This window comes from Leuresthes tenuis, unplaced genomic scaffold (genome assembly GCF_036924035.1).
Source record: "Leuresthes tenuis unplaced genomic scaffold, fLeuTen1.0.hap1 SCAF_47, whole genome shotgun sequence".
Taxonomy (NCBI): domain Eukaryota; kingdom Metazoa; phylum Chordata; class Actinopteri; order Atheriniformes; family Atherinopsidae; genus Leuresthes; species Leuresthes tenuis.
The window spans coordinates 197,222-219,263 of NW_027325401.1; the positions used below are offsets into that span (position 1 = coordinate 197,222).

Genomic DNA, 22,042 nt, shown 5'->3' on the forward strand with positions numbered 1-22,042 from the left:
TCTGCTCTTGTGAAAAAGCAAACAGCGGTGCAGGATGCAAGTTTCAGGGAGCCCAAGATGAAACTTTCTTTTAATCTGCTGAGAAAAGAGAGTGAATGCGAAGTAGACTTTAACACAGCTCTGGGAGCGAGCCGAGTGCGGGCTAACCGGGAGAATTGCTTGAAAGAAACGCCATACCAAATGAGCGGTCAGAACAAAGCCTCAATACGGTGTTCCCGTTGTGTTTTTGTTGCTGCCGCTGTTTTTTTTTTCACAAGAGCGCACCTGTTGAGGGGGGGCCTGGGGGGGCCTGGGTGATGGTGGGTCTCAGGCCCGGGCTGCTGCGACTGGTGTGACCGGGTGGTTTGTTTGTTTGTTTTTTGTTGTTGTTTGTTTGTTTTTTGTAGAGGTCCTCCGGAGTGGGGTTGGGTTGAGTGGGGTGGGGCGGGATGGGTACCTTCTGGGGGTACAGTAGCTCCCAGAATATGGTCGCTGCAGGCCCCTGGCCTGGTGGACATCAGGCCCTCCTGTCCTGTGTTGGCTCCCTGGTAGCGGGGATGCCTATTGCAGCCAGTCCCTGGCTGCCCCCAGTGTATATCCCCATACCCCTCTCCCTTCTGGCTCCTGTACACAGCACACACTCACACATGAAGGGTTTTGGGGGCGTGTGTGTTCGGTGGGGTGTAGTGGACTCTGCAGTAGTTGCCCTCTGCAGTTCCCACCCCTGTTTTAATTACACCTTAGACATTACTACTTATCAAACACACTCACACACACACATTAGGTCTTGGGGGGTGGTTACACTGAGTGGCATCTGGTGGGCGGGGCTCTTTGGGTATGTAGGCTGCCCAGAGGGCCACGCTCCCAGTTCTACAAATTTGGCTGCCCCTCAATTTTAATTGCTCACTATTAGAAAATATTGAAGAGCCAGAAGGGTGAGGGGAGGGGTCTTCTTCGCACACCCCTGCTTCCTGGTTGCTGCTCGGGGCGGGAGGGGCCAGGAGGATTAATTAATTGTTCTGCTGGTTTGGGGTCTGTGGTGGCTGGGGGGCTGCTGGCCCCCTGGTGTGCCCGCTGCACTACACCCCAGCGGAGTCGAGGGAGGGAGGACGTGTAGATGTATGGGACATGAAAGTGTGTGTGGTAATGATTGGGCCTGGATCTTGGACTTGCTGTCGCCTGGCCTGCCTGTGCTTCTCCCGATGGGGGGGGCGGCGTGGCCTCTCTCCGCTGCTCGCGACTTCACCCACCTGTGGGCACGTCTTGACTCCCAGGGCACTTGGCCAGGGGTGCTGGGGCAGGCACTGACCCACTGTGTGGCTGTCTGGGGCGCTTGGCCCTCCTGGGTATTGGGTGGGGCCTCTGCCGGGGGGTTTGGGGGCGCTCGGGCTCCTGGGGCCCGGATCCAGTGCACGGCCCATGTCTGGGCGGCTGGGGCCTGGCGACGTCGGTGGGCTGTTGCCCCTGGCTCCCGGAGGGCCTCTGCCCTATGCTTATGGGGGCTCTTTCCGGGGGCTTCCTCTGCAGTCTTCTGGGTGGATGCGTGGTTGCCCCTGTGGTGGGCTTCCTGGGTTCTGTGCTCTGTGGGGGAACCTTTTCTTAACTGCTTTTTTACAAACTTTGGTCGGACGTTCACACCTTCTTGCAGCCGAACACCTACACTTCCGGTTTTGATAGTGTATATTCGGGCATACGAACCTTTTCTTACCCGCTTTTTACAAACCATGGTCGGACTTTCACACCTTCTCTTAGCTGAACAACTCCGCTCCCTCTTTTGATTGTGTACAGTCGGGTATTTTAACCTTTTCTTACCCGCTTTTTACCAACTATGATCGGACATTCACACCGTCTTACAGCGGAACACCTCCGCTCCCTCTTTTGATGGTGTATGTTCGGGCATTCGAACCTTTTCTTACCCGCTTTTTACAAACCAGGGTCGGACTTTCACACCTTTTAGTAGCCGAACAACTCCGCTCCCGCTATTGATTGTGTACAGTCGGGTATTTTAACCTTTTCTTACCCGCTTTTTACCAACTATGGTCGGACATTCACACCGTCTTACAGCGGAACACCTCCTCTTCCGCTTATGATCATGTATGGTTTGATATTCGAAAATTTACTTTCTTGTTTTAAAGCAATTATTGATGGACATTCAAACCTTCTTTTTGATGGTGTATAGTCGGGCTTTCGAGCCTTTTCTTCCCGGTTTTTACAAACCATGGTCGGACTTTCACACCTTCTTGTAGCCGAACAACTCCACTCCTGCTATTGATTGTGTACAGTCGGGTATTTTAACCTTTTCTTACCCGCTTTTTACCAACTATGGTCGGACATTCACACCGTCTTACAGCGGAACACCTCCGCTCCCGCTTTTGATGGTGTATAGTCGGGCATTCGAACCTTTTCTTACCCGCTTTTTACAAACTATGGTGGGACATTCAAACCTTCTTGTATCCGAAAACCTCCGCTCTCTCTTTTGATCATACATTAACGGACATTCGCACCTTTTCTTACCCGCTTTTTACAAACCATGGTCGGACTTTCACACCTTCTTGTAGCCGAACACATCCGCTCCCGCTATTGATTGTGTACAGTCGGGTATTTTAACCTTTTCTTACCCGCCTTTTACCAACTATGGTCGGACATTCACACCTTCGTACAGCGGAACACCTCCGCTCCCTCTTTTGATGGTGTATGTTCGGGTATTCAAACCTTTTCTTACCCGCTTTTTCCAAACTATGGTCGGCTATTCACAGCTTCCTCTCCACCATACTTGTATGGTTGGATATTCACACCCACTTGCATCCGAAGACCTCTAATCCAAATTTTTTTGATAATTAGTCGGACATTCGCACCTTACCCGATTTTGGCAAACTATGGCCTTCTTGCAGCCAAACACCTCTGATCTCGCATTTGATGATGTAAGGTTTGGCATTCAGACCTTGCTTCACCTGCTTTTCACCAAATATAGTCGGACATTCACACCTTCTTGCAGCCGAACACTTCCGCTCCACCTTTTAGTGTTCTATCACACCTTTTTTTCACCGCATTTTATACATTATGGTCGGAAATTTTCAACCACTCTCATCCGAAGACCTCTCCTCCCGCTTTTGTTAATATATTTGAACTTTAGTTCCGCTCCCTGTTTTGATCATATATGGTCTGGAAATACTACCTTTTCTTACCCGTTTGTGAGTAATTATGGCTGGACATTCACACCTACTTGCAGCCGAACACAACCCTTCTCGCTTTTGATGATGTATGGACCGGCATTTTTACCTTTTCTAACACATTTTTCAGCAATTATGGTCGGAGATTCACACCTACTCACAGCCGAACAACTCCGCTCCCGCATTTGATGATGTATAGTCGGGCATTCTCACCCTTTCTCATCAGCTTTTTGCAAATTATGATCTGACATTCACACCTACTTGCAGTCGAAAAGCTCTGCTCCCGCTTTTGATTATGTTTGGTTGGATATTCGAACCTTTTCTTAACTGCTTTTTACATATTTTGGTTGGACGTTCACACCTTCTTGTAGCCGAACACTTCCACTCCTGCTTTTGATAATGTATGGTTGGGCATTCACACCTTTTTTTTGCCCATTTTTCAGGAATTATGGGTGGACATTCACACCTTGCAGCTGAACACCTCCTATCCCACTTATGATCATGTGCGGTTTGATTTTCGAAAAGTTTCTTTCATGTTTTCTAGCAATTATTGATGGACATTTAGACCTTCTTGCAGCTGAACACCACCTCTCCCGATTTTGATTATGTATGGACCGGCATTTTTACCTTTTCTAACACATTTCTAAATTGAGAAAGGAAATTATTTTAGAGGAAGCACTAGAGTTTAGATCCCACATTTGTTGATAGGCATTCATTTATTTCTTCACTTCTGATAAAAATGATAAGACTGACCTAAAGAATTGGAGGCCCATCACACTTTTAAACTTTGACTGTAAACTTTTTAGCAAGGTTTTAACGACACGGATGTCCTCTGTTTTAGAGGAGGTAATTCACCCAGACCAGGCTTGTGCCATCTCAGAGAGACAACTCACCGACAGCCTCGTACTGATTCGAGACATCATTGATTACGCTAGAGACAGAAACACCCGGCTTGTCATCTTAAATTTAGACTTTGAAAAAGCTTTTGATCGGGTCTCGCATCAATATCTCTTTCAGGTGTTGCAGCCATCGAATAGGGCCCGATTGTTCCTACTTGGTGAGATTTGCTTGGTTGAGACGCTTGCTCCCCCCCCTTGCTCCTCGGCTGACCAAGTAGGAACAATCGGGCCCTATTCGATGGCTGCCTTGTCTTTTACTCTGTGCAAAAGACAAGGCAGCCACAAACACCACGGGAACACCGTATTGAGGCTTTGTTCTGACCACTCATTCGGTGTCGCGTTTCTTTCAAGCAATTCTCCCGGTTAGCCCACACTCGGCTCACTCCCAGAGCTGTGTTAAAGTCTACTTCGCATTCACTCTCTTTTCTCAGCAGATTAAAAGAAAGTTTCATCTTGGGCTCCCTGAAACTTCCATCCTGCACCGCTGTTTGCTTTTTCACAAGAGCAGAGAAGAGCGCACCGTTCCCAGCGGCACTGCAGTACTGGGTCGATGCTTGGAGTGAACGGAGCAAAGCTTCTTTTTCAACTCCTATTCTTAAAAATCCATTTAATATGTAGTCCTCGTATAGAGGACATATTAAACTGATAAGAACAGATACTACACTTGATCTTAGCCAAAAGGCCGAGAAGCGATAACTGTCCACTGTTTCAGGTCCGAGGGCCCTTGCTGGCACAATGCGCACTTGTAGCAGTGTTCTTTTTATGGCCATAGGTGGCCAGAGTGTCACGTTGCACCTCCGCCCACCCGCTGCACTGAGCACTCTTCAGCCCTTTTAAATGGTATAACTTTGCACTCCCGCATGCTCCAGCAAGCACCATTCAAGCAACAACTTTGCACTCCAGCTTCGAACATCGGCACAATCGCAACAAGTAAGGCGACTCTACTCAGAGAAGTCACTCTGCACAGTAACAAGATTTCTTTTGCACAGACAGAAAGGGCTTCACCCGCAAAGGTAAAGCCTGCCAAAAATAGAAACAACTCATTAGTGCTGCTCTCCACGAAAGTCTTTAGTAAAAGGCGAAAGACTTGTATGTTATGAAGAGAAACCAGAGTACGATTATCCGTCACTGCGGGAGCAGGGCATCAGGCTAGTTGCCATAGCCACCTTCCCGATGGTGAGCGTTGCTTGGTTGAAACGCTTGCCCCTGTGCAATCGACAAGGCAGCAACAAAAACACCACGGGAACACCGTATTGAGGCTTTGTTCTGACCGCTCATTCGGGTGTCGCATTTCTTTCAAGCAATTCTCCCGGTTAGCCCACACTCGGCTCGCTCCCAGAGCCGTGTTAAAGTCTACTTCGCATTCACTCTCTTTTCTCAGCAGACTCTTGGGATTTTATCTATAAAATGAATTCCTTCACTCAAACTATGTTAAAACTGCTTTGTCCTTCATATTTACCATGTCCAGAAAGATTTAAACAAAAAAAAACAACGTTGTACTTTGCAGTAAAAGAAAGAGCAAATCTAAAGTTTCAGGAATCCGAGAATAAGCTTACTTTCATGAGTTCTTCACGATTTCGGATTTTGCTATAAAATGAATTCCTTCACTCAAACTAAATTAAAACTGCTAAACCGCTAATCTGTTACATGTAAGGCAGATGTCAAATTCACCGAAATAGGATCTAAGGGTATTCGGCCAATCGAGCTGTAGCAGCTTTGGTAAAAGAGTATAAGTTGAAGAGTTTGTGAATAAAGGTGTGCGCACACATAGTGAGCTGTAGGAAAATAGGCAGGGAGCAATGCCGGCTGGGGTATATGTTCTTGTATGTTGTCTGACTGTTTGATTTGAATGTGTTGTGTAAGTGTCCTGTTGAATGTTACATGTTTGGGCTTTGACACTTCACTGTGGTTGTTAACTGTGTGGTGTGTCCTGAAATGTTATATGTTTGGGCTGTGTGACATGCTTAATGCTTGTCAGTAGCTACCCACTTATTCATATATAGCAACTGACAACATAAGAAGTCTGGACATACTTTGATAGTAGTTGTAGAAGTATCCTTATTGATAATAGATAAACTAATTCATAGTGATAGAACAGTAGATGAACAGGTGCCTGCACATGTCTCACGAAAATAAAATGGGTGTATGATTGCTGACGGCAGAGCAATACTGCCAAACTTATGAGTTCTTGTGGCAAACTTGATTCAGTGTCTTGACGTGTATACGCTGTTTCGCTGACTTGATTGTCACAAGAAACAAAGTGTGTTTGATAAGATCCGACCATTTTATTACGGGAGTATCAGTATGTATGGATTCTGATGTGACTGATAAACCCATTCGTATCGTAAGCATAATCTAATACGTGAGACAACGCCCTGGCACACAATCAAAAAAAAAAAGAGAGAGCGGTTTTGTGTCCCCACAGTCCATAATGTAGAAAAGAGAGAAAAAAGCCTTTCTGATTTGGTGTGTGTGCTCACAGTGCAGAGTGTAGAGAAAAGAGAGAAAAGAAAGCCGTTTTGGTGTCACGGGTGTTGTGACTTACACACACACATTTCTGAATTGAGAAAGGAAATTATTTTAGAGGAAGCACTAGAGTTTAGATCCCACATTTGTTGATAGGCATTCATTTATTTCTTCACTTCTGATGAAGTTTCAACAATAAACAACAAACTTTGTATTATGAGAAAGAACCAGACTCATTCTTCAGGAATCCGAAAATAAGCTCTATTTTACGAGTTATGCACGAATTCGGATTCTCCTATAAAACGAATTCCTTAACTCTAACCAAGTTAAGACTGCTTTGTCCTTCATATTTATTCATGTCTAATCAAGTTTCAACGATAAACAACGTTGTACTTTGTAGAATGAGAAAGAACTTCTTCAGCAATAAGCATCTCTCGACATATGACGAAATACAGATTTTGCTATAAAATTAATTCCTTCTATCAGCCTGACTTAAAACTGTTTGTCCTCCTTATTTATCCACTTCAAATCAAGTTTCAACAATTAAAAAAATGTTGTAGTTTGAGAAAAAACAACTTAATCTTAAGCAATCAGTAGGGTAAGAAAGGGTAAGAAAAGGTGCAAATGCCAACCATACATCACTAAAAGGTGGAGCGGAAGTATTCGGCTGCAAGTAGGTGCGAATGCCTGACAATGTATGATCAAAAGAGGGAGCGGAGGTTTTCGGCTGCAAGGTCTGAATGTCCAACCATAATTTGTAAAAACCGGGGAAGAAAAGGCTCGAAAGCCCGACTATACACCATCAAAAGCGGGAGCGGAGGTGTTCGGCTGCAAGAAGGTGTGAATGTCTGACCATAGTTTGTAAAAAGCGGGTAAGAAAAGGTTCGAATGCCCGAACATACACCATCAAAGGAGGGAGCGGAGGTGTTCCGCTGTAAGAAGGTGTGAATGTCCGACCATAGTTGGCAAAAAGCAGGTAAGAAAAGGTTAAAATACCCGATTGTACACAATCAATAGCGGGAGCAGAGTTGTTCCACTACTAAAAGGTGTGAAAGTCCGACCATGGTTTGTAAAAAGCGGGTAAGAAAAGGTGCGAATGCCCGACAATGTATGATCAAAAGAGGGAGCGGAGGTTTTCGGCTGAAACAACGTCTGAATGTCCATCCATATTTTGTAAAAATCTGGGAAGAAAAGGCTCGAAAGCCCGACTATACACCATCAACAGCTGGAGCGGAGGTGTTCAGCTGCAAGAAGGTCTGAATGTCCATCAATAATTGCTAGAAAACATGGAAGAGAATTTTCGAATATCAAACCGCACATGATCATAAGCGGGAGAGGAGGTGTTCAAATGCAAGAAGGTGTGAATGTCCACCCATAATTACTGCAAAATGGGTAAGAAAAGGTACGAATGCCCAACCATACATGATCCTCACAGGGAGCGGAGGTGTTTGGCTGCGACAAGGTGTGTATGTCCACCCATAATTAATGAAAAGCGGGCAACAAGTAGGTTTGAATACCCATCATCAAAAGCAGGAGTGGATGTGTTCGGCTACAAGAAGGTTTGAATGTCTGACCATAGTTTGTAAAAAGCGGGTAGGAAAAGGTTCGAATGCCCGAACATACACCATCAAAGGAGGGAGCGGAGGTGTTCCGCTGTAAGAAGGTGTGAATGTCCAACCATAATTGGCAAAAAGCAGGTAAGAAAAGGTTAAAATACCCTATTGTACACAATCAATAGCGGGAGCAGAGTTGTTCCGCTACTAAAAGGTGTGAAAGTCCGACCATGAATTGTAAAAAGCGGGTAAGAAAAGGTGCGAATGCCCGACAATGTATGATCAAAAGAGGGAGTGGAGGTTTTCGGCTGAAAGAAGGTCTGAATGTCCATCCATAATTTGTAAAAATCGGGGAAGAAAAGGCTCGAAAGCCCGACTATACACCATCAACAGCTGGAGCGGAGGTGTTCAGCTGCAAGAAGGTCTGAATGTCCATCAATAATTGCTAGAAAACATGGAAGAGAATTTTCGAATATCAAACCGCACATGATCATAAGCGGGAGAGGAGGTGTTAAAATGCAAAAAGGTGTGAATTTCCACCCATAATTACTGCAAAATGGGTAAGAAAAGGTACGAATGCCCAACCATACATCATCAAAAGCAGGAGTGGATGTGTTCGGCTACAAGAAGGTTTTAATGTCCGACCATAGTTTGTAAAAAGCGGGTTAGAAAAGGTTCGAATGCCCGAACATACACCATCAAAAGAGGGAGCGGAGGTGTTCCACTGTAAGAAGGTGTGAATGTCTGACCATAGTTGGTAAAAAGCGGGTAAGAAAAGGTGAAAATACCCGACTGTACACAATCAATAGCGGGAGCGGAGTTGTTCGGCTACTAAAAGGTGTGAAAGTCCGACCCTGGTTTGTAAAAAGCGGGTAAGAGAAGGTGCGAATGCCCGACAATGTATGATCAAAAGAGGGAGCGGAGGTTTTCGGCTGCAAGAAGGTCTGAATGTCCAACAATAATTTTGTAAAAACCGGGGAAGAAAAGGCTCGAAAGCCCGACTATACATCATCAAAAGCGGGAGCGGAGGTGTTCAGCTGCAAGAAGGTCTGAATGTCCATCAATAATTGCTAGAAAACATGAAAGAAAATTTTCGAATATCAAACCACACATCATCATAAGCGGGAGAGGAGGTGTTCAGCTGCAAGAAGGTGTGAATGTCCGACCATAGTTTGTAAAAAATGGGTAAGAAAAGGTTCGAATGCTCAACCATACATCATCAAAAGCAGGAGTGGATGTGTTCGGCTAAAAGAAGGTTTGAATGTCCGACCATAGTTCGTAAAATGCGGGTAAGAAAAGGTTTGAATGCCCGAACATACACCCTCAAAAGAGGGAGCGGAGTTGTTCGGCTACAAGAAGGTGTGAAAGTCCGACCATGGTTTGTAAAAAGCGGGTAAGAAAAGGTTCGAATGCCCGAATATATACCATCAAAAGCGGAAGCGGAGGTGTTCGGCTGCAAGAAGGTGTGAACGTCCGACCAAAGTTTGTAAAAAGCAGTGAAGAAAAGTTTCGAATATCCAACCAAACATAATCAAAAGCGGGAGCAGAGCTGTTCGACTGCAAGTAGGTGTGAATGTCAGATCATAATTTGCAAAAAGCTGATGAGAAAGGGTGAGAATGCCCGACTATACACCATCAAATGCGGGAGCGGAAGTGTTCGGCTGTGAGTAGGTGTGAATATCAAACCATAATTGCTGAAGAATGTGTTAGAAAAGACTAGAATCCTTGACCATACATCATCAAAAGTGGGAAAAGTGGTGTTCGGCTGCAAGTAGGAGTGAATGTCCAGCCATAATTACTCACAAACCGGTAAGAAAAGGTAGTATTGCCAGACCATACATTATCAAAACAGGGAGCGGAGGTGGTTCAGCTGCAAGGTGTGAATGTCTGACTAAAGTTTATAAAAAGCGGGTAAGACAAGGTGCGAATGCCTGACAATGTATGATCAAATGAGGGAGCGGAGGTTTTCGGCTGCAAGGTCTGAATGTACAACCATAATTTGTAAAAACCGGGGAAGAAAAGGCTCGAAAGCCCGACTATACACCATCAAAAGCGGGAGCGGAGGTGTTCGGCTGCAAGTAGGTGTGAATGTTCGACCATAATTTGTAAAAAGCGGGTAAGAAAAGGTTTGAAACCCGACTATATATTAACAAAAGCAGGAGGAGAGGTCTTCGGATAAGAGTGGGTGAGAATTTCCAACCATAATCAATAAAATAAGGTGAAAAAAAAGGTGTGAATACCCCATAGAACACTAAAAGGTGGAGCAGAAGTGTTCGGCTGCAAGAAGGTGTGACTGTTCGACTATATTTGGTGAAAAGCAGGTGAAGCAAGGTCTGAATGCCCAACCTTACATCATCAAAAACGAGATCAGAGGTGTTTGGCTGAAAGAAGGCCATAGTTTGCCAAAAGCGGGTAAGCTGCGAATGACCGACTAAATATCAACAAAAGTGGGGGCGGAGGTCTTCGGATGCAAGTGGGTGTGAATATCCCACCATACAAGTATGGTGGAGAGGAAGCTGTGAATGGCCGACTATAGTAAAAAGCGGGTGAGAAAAGGTGCGAATGTCCAATCATACATGATCAAAACAGGAAGCGGAGGTGTTTGGCTGCGACAAGGTGTGTATGTCCACCCATAATTAATGAAAAGCGGGCAACAAGTAGGTTTGAATACCCATCATCAAAAGCAGGAGTGGATGTGTTCGGCTACAAGAAGGTTTGAATGTCTGACCATAGTTTGTAAAAAGCGGGTAAGAAAAGGTTCGAGTGCCCGAACATACACCATCAAAAGAGGGAGCGGAGGTGTTCCGCTGTACGAAGGTGTGAATGTCCGACCATACTTGGTAAAAAGCGGGTAAGAAAAGGTTAAAATACCCGACTGTACACAATCAATAGCGGGAGCGGATGTGTTCGGCTACAAGAAGGTGTGACAGTCCGACCATGGTTTGTAAAAAGCGGGTAAGAAAAGGTGCGAATGTCCGACAATGTATGATCAAAAGAGAGAGCGGAGGTTTTCGGATACACGAAGGTTTGAATGTCCTACCATAGTTTGTAAATAGCGGGTAAGAAAAGGTTCGAATGCCCGACTATACACCATAAAAAGCAGGAGCGGAGGTGTTCCGCTGTAAGACGGTGTGAATGTCCGACCATAGTTGGTAAAAAGCGGGTAAGAAAAGGTTAAAATACCCGACTGTACACAATCAATAGCGGGAGCGGAGGTGTTCCATTACAAGAAGGTGTGAAAGTCCGACCATGGTTTTTAACCAAGTTAAAACTGCTTTGTCCTTCCATATTCATCAATGTCTAGATCGACTTCTACAAAGAAAAACATTGGACTTTGCAGTAGAAGAAGTTGAAATCCATCTACACATTGATAAATATGAAGGACAAAGCAGTTCCCACTTGCCCATAAGAAAATAAGCTTATTCTCGGATTCCTGATCCTTCAGTGTTGCTCTTTCTTCTACTGCAAAATACAATGTTGTTCTTTGTTGAAGTCGATCTAGACATTGATAAATATGAAGGAAAAGGCAGTTTTAACTTGGTTTGAGTGAATGAATTCATTTTATACATAAAATCCGAAATCGTGCAGAACTCATGAAAATAAGCTTATTCTCGGATTCCTAAAACTTTTGATTGGCTCTTTCTTTTACTGCAAAGTACAACGTTGTTTTTTTGTTTAAATCTATCGAGACATTGATAAATATGAAGGTAAAAGCCGTTTTAACATAGTTTGAGTGAAGGAATTGATTTTATAGATAAAATCCCAAATCATGCAGAACTCCTCAAAAGGGGCGTATGGCTTAATCACAAGTGTGGTTCTTTCTCATTCAGGGTAGTATGAGGAAGTTTATGCTTGAAATATATGTAGAAATGGGTACATATGAAGGACAAAGCAGTGTTAACTTAGTTTGAGTGAAGGAATTCATTTTATACATAAAATCCCAAATCATGCAGAACGTATGAAAAGAAGCTTATTCTCGGATTCCTGATCCTTCAGTTTTGCTCTTTCTTCTACTGCAAAATACAATGTTGTTCTTTGTTGAAGTCGATCTAGACATTGATAAATATGAAGGAAAAAGCAGTTTTAACATGGTTTGAGTGAATGAATTCATTTTATACATAAAATCCGAAATCGTGCAGAACTCATGAAAATAAGCTTATTCTCGGATTCCTAAAACTTTTGATTTGCTCTTTCTTTTATTGCAAAGTACAACGTTGTTTTTTGTTTAAATCTATCGAGACATTGATAAATATGAAGGTAAAAGCCGTTTTAACATAGTTTGAGTGAAGGAATTAATTTTATAGATAAAATCCCAAATCATGCAGAACTCCTCAAAAGGGAGGTATGGCTTAATCACAAGTGTGGCTCTTTCTCATTCAGGGTAATATGAGGAAGTTTATGCTTGAAATATATGTAGAAATGGGTACATATGAAGGACAAAGCAGTGTTAACTTAGTTTGCGTGAAGAAATTCATTTTATACATAAAATCCAAAATCGTGCAGAACTCATGAAAATAAGCTTATTCTCGGATTCCTAAAACTTTTGATTTGCACTTTCTTTTACTGCAAAGTACAACGTTGTTTTTTGTTGAAATCTATCTAGACATTGATAAATACCAGCCGAAACTCTGCTGCCGCTTTTGATAATTTATGGTTGGGCATTCTTACCTTTTCTTACCCGCTTTTTACAAATTATGATCTTACATTCACACCTACTTGGAGTCGAACACCTTCTCATCCACTTATGATCATGTGCGGTTGGGCTTTCGCACCTTTTCTTAACCATTTTTCAGTAATTATGGGTGGACATTCAGACCTTCTTGCAGCCGAAAACCTCCGCTCCTCTTTTGATCATACATTGTCGGGCATTCACACCTTGTCTTACCCGCTTTTTACAAACTTTAGTCGGACATTCAAACCTTCTTGCAGCTGAACCACCTCCGCTCCCTGTTTTGATCATATATGGTCTGGCAATAGTACCTTTTCTTACCCGTTTGTGAGTAATTATGGCTGGACATTCACACCTTCTTGCAGCCGAACACAACCTCTCCCGCTTTTGATGATATATGGTCCGGCATTCTTACCTTTTCTAACACATTTTTCAGCAATTATGGTCGGACATTCACACCTACTCACAGACGAACACCTCCGCTCCCACATTTGACAGTGTATAGTCGGGCATTCTCACCCTTTCTCATCAGCTTTTTGCAAATTATGATCTGATATTCACACCTACTTGCAGTCGAACAGCTCTGCTCCCGCTTTTGATTATGTTCGGTTGGATATTCGAACCTTTTCTTAATGCTTTTTACAAACTTTGGTTGGACGTTCACACCGTCTTGCAGCCGAACACCTCCGCTTCCGCTTTTGATGGTGTATAGTTGGGCATTCGAGCCTTTTCTTACCCACCTATTACTTACTATGGTTGGACATTCAAACCTTCTTGTAGCCGAACACATCCGCTCCTGCTTTTGATGATGTATGATTTGGCATTCGCACCTTTTCTTACCCATTTTTCAGTAATTATTGGTCGGACATTCAGACCTTCTTGCACCTGAACACCTCTGCTCCCGCTTTTGATGGTGTATAGTCTGGCTTTCGAGCCTTTTCTTCCCCGATTTTTACAAATTATGGTTGGACATTCAGACCTTGCAGCCGAAAACCTCCGCTCCCTCTTTTGATCATACATTGTCGGGCATTCGCCCCTTGTCTTACACGGTTTTTACAAACTTTAGTCAGACATTCACACCTTGCAGCTGAACCACCTCCATTCCCTGTTTTGATCATGTGTGGTCTGGAAATACTACCTTTTCTTCCCCCGTTTGTGAGTAATTATGGCTGGACATTCACACCTACTTGCAGCCGAAAAACCACCTCTCCCGCTTTTGATGATGTATTGCCCGGCATTCTAGTCTTTTCTATCACATTTTTCAGCAATTATGATCTGACATTCACACCTACTTGCAGTCGAACAACTCTGCTCCCGCTTTTGATTATGTTCGGTTGGATATTCAAACCTTTTCTTAACTGCTTTTTACAAACTATGGTCGGACGTTCACACGTTCTTGCAGCCGAACACCCCGGCTTCCGCTTTTGATGGTATATATTCGGGTATTCGAACCTTCTCTTACCCGCTTTTTACAAACCATGGTTGGACTTTCATACCTTCTTGTAGCCGAACAACTCCACTCCTGCTTTTGATGATTTATGGTTGGACATTCGCATCTTTTCCTACCCATTTTTCAGTAATTATGGGTGGATATTCACATCTTCTTGCAGCTGAACACCTCCTCTCCCGCTAATGATCATGTAAGGTTTGATATTCGAAAATTTTCTTTCATGTTTTAAAGCAATTATTAATGGACATTCACACCTACTTGCAGCCGAACACCACCTCTCCCGCTTTTGATGATGTATGGACCGGCATTCTTACCTTTTCTAACACATTTTTCAGCAATTATGGTTGGAGAATCACACCTACTCACAGCCGAACAACTCCGCTCCCGCATTTGATGGTGTATAGTCGGGATTTCTCACCCTTTCTCATCAGCTTTTTGCAAATTATTCTCTGACATTCACACCTACTTGCAGTCGAACAGCTCTGCTCCCGCTTTTGATTATGTTTGGTTAGATATTCGAACCTTTTCTTAACTGCTTTTTTACAAACTTTGGTCGGACGTTCACACCTTCTTGCAGCCGAACACCTACGCTTCCGGTTTTGATAGTGTATTTTCGGGCATACGAACCTTTTCTTACCCGCTTTTTACAAACCATGGTCGGACTTTCACACCTTCTCTTAGCTGAACAACTCCGCTCCCTCTTTTGATTGTGTACAGTCGGGTATTTTACCCTTTTCTTACCTGCTTTTTACCAACTATGATCGGACATTCACACCGTCTTACAGCGGAACACCTCCGCTCCCTCTTTGATGGTGTATGTTCGGGTATTCAAACCTTTTCTTACCCGCTTTTTCCAAACTATGGTCGGCTATTCACAGCTTCCTCTCCACCATACTTGTATGGTTGGATATTCACACCCACTTGCATCCGAAGACCTCTGCCCCAAATTTTGTTGATATTTAGTCGGACATTCGCACCTTACCCGCTTTTGGCAAACTATGGCCTTCTTGCAGCCAAACACCTCTGATCTCGCTTTTGATGATGTAAGGTTGGGCATTCAGACCTTGCTTCACCTGCTTTTCACCAAATATAGTCGGACATTCACACCTTCTTGCAGCCGAACACTTCCGCTTTTGGTGTTCTATGAGGCATTCACATATTTTTTTTCACCGTATTTTATAGATTATGGTTGGAAATTCTCACCCACTCTCATCCGAAGACCTCTCCTCCCGCTTTTGTTAATATATAGTCGGGCATTCGAACCTTTTCTTACCCGCTTTTTACAAATTATGGTCGAACATTCACACCTACTTGCAGCTGAATACTTCCGCTCCACCTTTTAGGTATGTATGGTTGGCATTTGCACCTCTTTTTATACTGATTGCTGAAGATTAAGTTGTTCTTTCTCAAACTACAAATTTTTTTTAATTGTTGTAACTTGATTTGAAGTGGATAAATAAGGAGGACAAACAGTTTTAAGTCAGGCTGATAGAAGGAATTAATTTTATAGCAAAATCTGTATTTCGTCATATGTCGAGAGATGCTTATTGCTGAAGAAGTTCTTTCTCATAATACAAAGTTTGTTGTTTATTGTTGAAACTTCATCAGAAGTGAAGAAATAAATGAATGCCTATCAACAAATGTGGGATCTAAACTCTAGTGCTTCCTCTAAAATAATTTCCTTTCTCAATTTAGAAATGTGTGTGTGTAAGTCACAACACCCGTGACACCAAAACGGCTTTCTTTTCTCTACACTCTGCACTATGAGCACACACACCAAATCAGAAAGGCTTTTTTCTCTCTTTTCTACATTATGGACAGTGGGGACACAAAACCGCTCTCTCTCTTTTTTTTTTTTTATCGTGTGCCAGGGCGTTGTCTCACGTATTAGATTATGCTTAAGATACGAATGGGTTTATCAGTCACATCAGAATCCATACATACTGATCCTCCCGTAATAAAATGGTCGGATCTTATCAAACACACTTTGTTTCTTGTGACAATCAAGTCAGCGAAACAGCGTATACACGTCAAGACACTGAATCAAGTTTGCCACAAGAACTCATAAGTTTGGCAGTATTGCTCTGCCGTCAGCAATCATACACCCATTTTATTTTCGTGAGACATGTGCAAGCACCTGTTCATCTACTGTTCTATCACTATGAATTAGTGATCTATTATCAATAAGGATACTTCTACAACTACTATCAAAGTATGTCCGGACTTCTTATGTTGTCAGTTGCTATATATGAATAAGTGGGTAGCTACTGACAAGCATTAAGCATGTCACACAGCACAAACATATAACATTTCAGGACACACCACACAGTTAACAACCACAGTGAAGCGTGTCAAAGCCCAAACATGTAACATTCAACAGGACACTTACACAACACATTCAAATCAAACAGTCAGACAACATACAAGAACATATACCCCAGCCGGCATTGCTCCCTGCCTATTTTCGTACAGCACACTATGTGTGCGCACACCTTTATTCACAAACTCTTCAACTTATACTCTTTTACCGAAGCTGCTACAGCTCGATTGGCCGAATACCCTTAGATCCTATTTCGGTGAATTTGACATCTGCCTTACATGTAACAGATTAGCGGTTTAGCAGTTTTAATTTAGTTTGAGTGAAGGAATTCATTTTATAGCAAAATCCGAAATCTTGAAGAACTCATGAAAGTAAGCTTATTCTCGGATTCCTGAAACTTTAGATTTGCTCTTTCTTTTACTGCAAAGTACAACGTTGTTGTTTTTTTGTTTAAATCTTTCTAGACATGGTAAATATGAAGGACAAAGCAGTTTTAACATAGTTTGAGTGAAGGAATTCATTTTATAGATAAAATCCCAAGAGTCTGCTGAGAAAAGAGAGTGAATGCGAAGTAGACTTTAACACGGCTCTGGGAGCGAGCCGAGTGTGGGCTAACCGGGAGAATTGCTTGAAAGAAACGCGACACCGAATGAGCGGTCAGAACAAAGCCTCAATACGGTGTTCCCGTGGTGTTTTTGTTGCTGCCTTGTCGATTGCACAGGGGCAAGCGTTTCAACCAAGCAACGCTCACCATGGGGAAGGTGGCTATGGCAACTAGCCTGATGCCCTGCTCCCGCAGTGACGGATAATCGTACTCTGGTTTCTCTTCATAACATACAAGTCTTTCGCCTTTTACTAAAGACTTTCGTGGAGAGCAGCACTAATGAGTTGTTTCTATTTTTGGCAGGCTTTACCTTTGCAGGTGAAGCCCTTTCTGTCTGTGCAAAAGAAATCTTGTTACTGTGCAGAGTGACTTCTCTGAGTAGAGTCGCCTTACTTGTTGCGATTGTGCCGATGTTCGAAGCTGGAGTGCAAAGTTGTTGCTTGAATGGTGCTTGCTGGAGCATGCGGGAGTGCAAAGTTATACCATTTAAAAGGGCTGAAGAGTGCTCAGTGCAGCGGGTGGGCGGAGGTGCAACGTGACACTCTGGCCACCTATGGCCATAAAAAGAACACTGCTACAAGTGCGCATTGTGCCAGCAAGGGCCCTCGGACCTGAAACAGTGGACAGTTATCGCTTCTCGGCCTTTTGGCTAAGATCAAGTGTAGTATCTGTTCTTATCAGTTTAATATGTCCTCTATACGAGGACTACATATTAAATGGATTTTTAAGAATAGGAGTTGAAAAAGAAGCTTGCTCCGTTCACTCCAAGCATTGACCCAGTACTGCAGTGCCGCTGGGAACGGTGCGCTCTTCTCTGCTCTTGTGAAAAAGCAAACAGCGGTGCAGGATGGAAGTTTCAGGGAGCCCAAGATGAAACTTTCTTTTAATCTGCTGAGAAAAGAGAGTGAATGCGAAGTAGACTTTAACACAGCTCTGGGAGCGAGCCGAGTGTGGGCTAACCGGGAGAATTGCTTGAAAGAAACGCGACACCGAATGAGTGGTCAGAACAAAGCCTCAATACGGTTTTCCCGTGGTGTTTGTGGCTGCCTTGTCTTTTGCACAGAGTAAAAGACAAGGCAGCCATCGAATAGGGCCCAATTGTTCCTACTTGGTCAGCCGAGGAGCAAGGGGGGGGAGCAAGCGTCTCAACCAAGCAAATCTCACCAAGTAGGAACAATCGGGCCCTATTCGATGGCTGCAACACCTGAAAGAGATATTGATGCGAGACCCGATCAAAAGCTTTTTCAAAGTCTAAATTTAAGATGACAAGCCGGGTGTTTCTGTCTCTAGCGTAATCAATGATGTCTCGAATCAGTACGAGGCTGTCGGTGAGTTGTCTCTCTGAGATGGCACAAGCCTGGTCTGGGTGAATTACCTCCTCTAAAACAGAGGACATCCGTGTCGTTAAAACCTTGCTAAAAAGTTTACAGTCAAAGTTTAAAAATGTGATGGGCCTCCAATTCTTTAGGTCAGTCTTATCATTTTTATCAGAAGTGAAGAAATAAATGAATGCCTATCAACAAATGTGGGATCTAAACTCTAGTGCTTCCTCTAAAATAATTTCCTTTCTCAATTCAGAAATGTGTGTGTGTAAGTCACAACACCCGTGACACCAAAACGGCTTTCTTTTCTCTCTTTTCTCTACACTCTGCACTGTGAGCACACACACCAAATCAGAAAGGACTGTGGGGACACAAAACCGCTCTCTCTCTTTTTTTTTTGATTGTGTGCCAGGGCGTTGTCTCACGTATTAGATTATGCTTAAGATACGAATGGGTTTATCAGTCACATCAGAATCCATACATACTGATCCTCCAATAATAAAATGGTCGGATCTTATCAAACACACTTTGTTTCTTGTGACAAGTCAGCGAAACAGCGTATACACGTCAAGACACTGAATCAAGTTTGCCACAAGAACTCATAAGTTTGGCAGTATTGCTCTGCCGTCAGCAATCATACACCCATTTTATTTTCATGAGACATGTGCAGGCACCTGTTCATCTACTGTTCTATCACTATGAATTAGTTTATCTATTATCAATAAGGATACTTCTACAACTACTATCAAAGTATGTCCAGACTTCTTATGTTGTCAGTTGCTATATATGAATAAGTGGGTAGCTACTGACAAGCATTAAGCATGTCACACAGCCCAAACATATAACATTTCAGGACACACCACACAGTTAACAACCACAGTGAAGTGTCAAAGCCCAAACATGTAACATTCAACAGGACACTTACACAACACATTCAAATCAAACAGTCAGACAACATACAAGAACATATACCCCAGCCGGCATTGCTCCCTGCCTATTTTCCTACAACTCACTATGTGTGCGCACACCTTTATTCACAAACTCTTCAACTTATACTCTTTTACCGAAGCTGCTACAGCTCGATTGGCCAAATACCCTTAGATCCTATTTCGGTGAATTTGACATCTGCCTTGTATGTAACAGATTAGCGGTTTAGCAGTTTTAATTTAGTTTGAGTGAAGGAATTCATTTTATAGCAAAATCCGAAATCGTGAAGAACTCATGAAAGTAAGCTTATTCTCGGATTCCTGAAACTTTAGATTTGCTATTTCTTTTACTGCAAAGTACAACGTTGGTTTTTTTGTTTAAATCTTTCTAGACATGGTAAATATGAAGGACAAAGCAGTTTTAACATAGTTTGAGTGAAGGAATTCATTTTATTGATAAAATCCCAAGAGTCTGCTGAGAAAAGAGAGTGAATGCGAAGTAGACTTTAACACGGCTCTGGGAGCGAGCCGAGTGTGGGCTAACCGGGAGAATTGCTTGAAAGAAACGCGACACCGAATGAGCGGTCAGAACAAAGCCTCAATACGGTTTTCCCGTGGTGTTTTTGTTGCTGCCTTGTCTTTTGCACAGAGTAAAAGACAAGGCAGCCATCGAATAGGGCCCGATTGTTCCTACTTGGTCAGCCGAGGAGCATGGGGGGGGAGCAAGCGTCTCAACCAAGCAAAGCTCACCATGGGGAAGGTGGCTATGCCAACTAGCCTGATGCCCTGCTCCCGCAGTGACGGATAATCGTACTCTGGTTTCTCTTCATAACGTACAAGTCTTTCGCCTTTTACTAAAGACTTCTGTGGAGAGCAGCACTAATGAGTTGTTTCTATTTTTGGCAGGCTTTACCTTTGCGGGTGAAGCCCTTTCTGTCTGTGCAAAAGAAATCTTGTTACTGTGCAGAGTGACTTCTCTGAGTAGAGTCGCCTTACTTGTTGCGACTGTGCCGATGTTCGAAGCTGGAGTGCAAAGTTGTTGCTTGAATGGAGCTTGCTGGAGCGTGCGGGAGTGCAAAGTTATACCATTTAAAAGGGCTGAAGAGTGCTCAGTGCAGCAGGTGGGCGGAGGTGCAAAGTGACACTCTGGCCACCTATGGCCATAAAAAGAACAGGGGTGTTAGCGGATAAGTGCGCATTGTGCCAGGAAGGGCCCTCGGACGTGAACCAGTGGACAGTTGTCGCTTCTCGGCCTTTTGGCTAAGATCAAGTGTAGTATCTGTTCTTATCAGTTTAATATCTGATATGTCCTCTATACGAGGACTACATATTAAATGGATTTTTAGCAATAGGAGTTGAAAAATTAGCTTGCTCCGTTCACTCCAAGCATTGACCCCGTACTGCAGTGCCGCTGGGAACGGTGCACTCTTCTCTACTCTTGTGAAAAAGCAAACAGCGGTGCAGGGTGCAAGTTTCAGGGAGCCCAAGATGAAACTTTCTTTTAGTCTGCTGAGAAAAGAGAGTGAATGCGAAGTAGACTTTAACACGGCTCTGGGAGCGAGCCGAGTGCGGGCTAACCGGGAGAGTTGCTTGAAAGAAACGCCATACCAAATGAGCGGTCAGAACAAAGCCTCAATACGGTGTTCCCGTTGTGTTTTTGTTGCTGCCGCTGTTTGCTTTTTCACAAGAGCGCACCTGTTGAGGGGGGGCCTGGGGGGGCCTGGGTGATGGTGGGTCTCAGGCCCGGGCTGCTGCGACTGGTGTGACCGGGTGGTTTGTTTGTTTGTTTTTTGTTGTTGTTTGTTTGTTTTTTGTAGAGGTCCTCCGGAGTGGGGTTGGGTTGAGTGGGGTGGGGCGGGATGGGTACCTTCTGGGGGTACAGTAGCTCCCAGAATATGGTCGCTGCAGGCCCCGAGCCTGGTGGACATCAGGCCCTCCTGTCCTGTGTTGGCTCCCTGGTAGCGGGGATGCCTATTGCAGCCAGTCCCTGGCTGCCCCCAGTGTATATCCCCATACCCCTCTCCCTTCTGGCTCCTGTACACAGCACACACTCACACATGAAGGGTTTTGGGGGCGTGTGTGTTCGGTGGGGTGTAGTGGACTCTGCAGTAGTTGCCCTCTGCAGTTCCCACCCCTGTTTTAATTACACCTTAGACATTACTACTTATCAAACACACTCACACACACACATTAGGTCTTGGGGGGTGGTTACACTGAGTGGCATCTGGTGGGCGGGGCTCTTTGGGTATGTAGGCTGCCCAGAGGGCCACGCTCCCAGTTCTACAAGTTTGGCTGCCCCTCAATTTTAATTGCTCACTATTAGAAAATATTGAAGAGCCAGAAGGGTGAGGGGAGGGGTCTTCTTCGCACACCCCTGCTTCCTGGTTGCTGCTCGGGGCGGGAGGGGCCAGGAGGATTAATTAATTGTTCTGCTGGTTTGGGGTCTGTGGTGGCTGGGGGGCTGCTGGCCCCCTGGTGTGCCCGCTGCACTACACCCCAGCGGAGTCGAGGGAGGGAGGACGTGTGGATGTATGGGACATGAAAGTGTGTGTGGTAATGATTGGGCCTGGATCTTGGACTTGCTGTCGCCTGGCCTGCCTGTGCTTCTCCCGATGGGGGGGGCGGCGTGGCCTCTCTCCGCTGCTCGCGACTTCACCCACCTGTGGGCACGTCTTGACTCCCAG

At 44.2% G+C, this 22,042-nt stretch overlaps 6 non-coding genes across 6 annotated transcripts; 4 read left to right on the plus strand and 2 right to left on the minus strand.

Annotated features, from left to right (window-relative positions):
- Window positions 1-4,557: 4,557 nt before the first annotated feature.
- Window positions 4,558-4,742, minus strand: LOC140285555 (U2 spliceosomal RNA). Its single transcript, XR_011910570.1, has one exon. It is a non-coding gene; the product is annotated as a U2 spliceosomal RNA (small nuclear RNA).
- A 308-nt stretch (window positions 4,743-5,050) lies between these two features.
- LOC140285584 (U5 spliceosomal RNA) lies at window positions 5,051-5,164 on the minus strand. Its single transcript, XR_011910596.1, has one exon. It is a non-coding gene; the product is annotated as a U5 spliceosomal RNA (small nuclear RNA).
- Window positions 5,165-17,317: 12,153 nt separating this feature from the next.
- On the plus strand, window positions 17,318-17,431 carry LOC140285574 (U5 spliceosomal RNA). Its single transcript, XR_011910587.1, has one exon. It is a non-coding gene; the product is annotated as a U5 spliceosomal RNA (small nuclear RNA).
- Window positions 17,432-17,739: 308 nt separating this feature from the next.
- On the plus strand, window positions 17,740-17,923 carry LOC140285549 (U2 spliceosomal RNA). Its single transcript, XR_011910564.1, has one exon. It is a non-coding gene; the product is annotated as a U2 spliceosomal RNA (small nuclear RNA).
- Window positions 17,924-20,168: 2,245 nt separating this feature from the next.
- LOC140285568 (U5 spliceosomal RNA) lies at window positions 20,169-20,282 on the plus strand. Its single transcript, XR_011910582.1, has one exon. It is a non-coding gene; the product is annotated as a U5 spliceosomal RNA (small nuclear RNA).
- Window positions 20,283-20,598: 316 nt separating this feature from the next.
- On the plus strand, window positions 20,599-20,789 carry LOC140285535 (U2 spliceosomal RNA). Its single transcript, XR_011910552.1, has one exon. It is a non-coding gene; the product is annotated as a U2 spliceosomal RNA (small nuclear RNA).
- The last annotated feature ends 1,253 nt before the right edge of the window (window positions 20,790-22,042 follow it).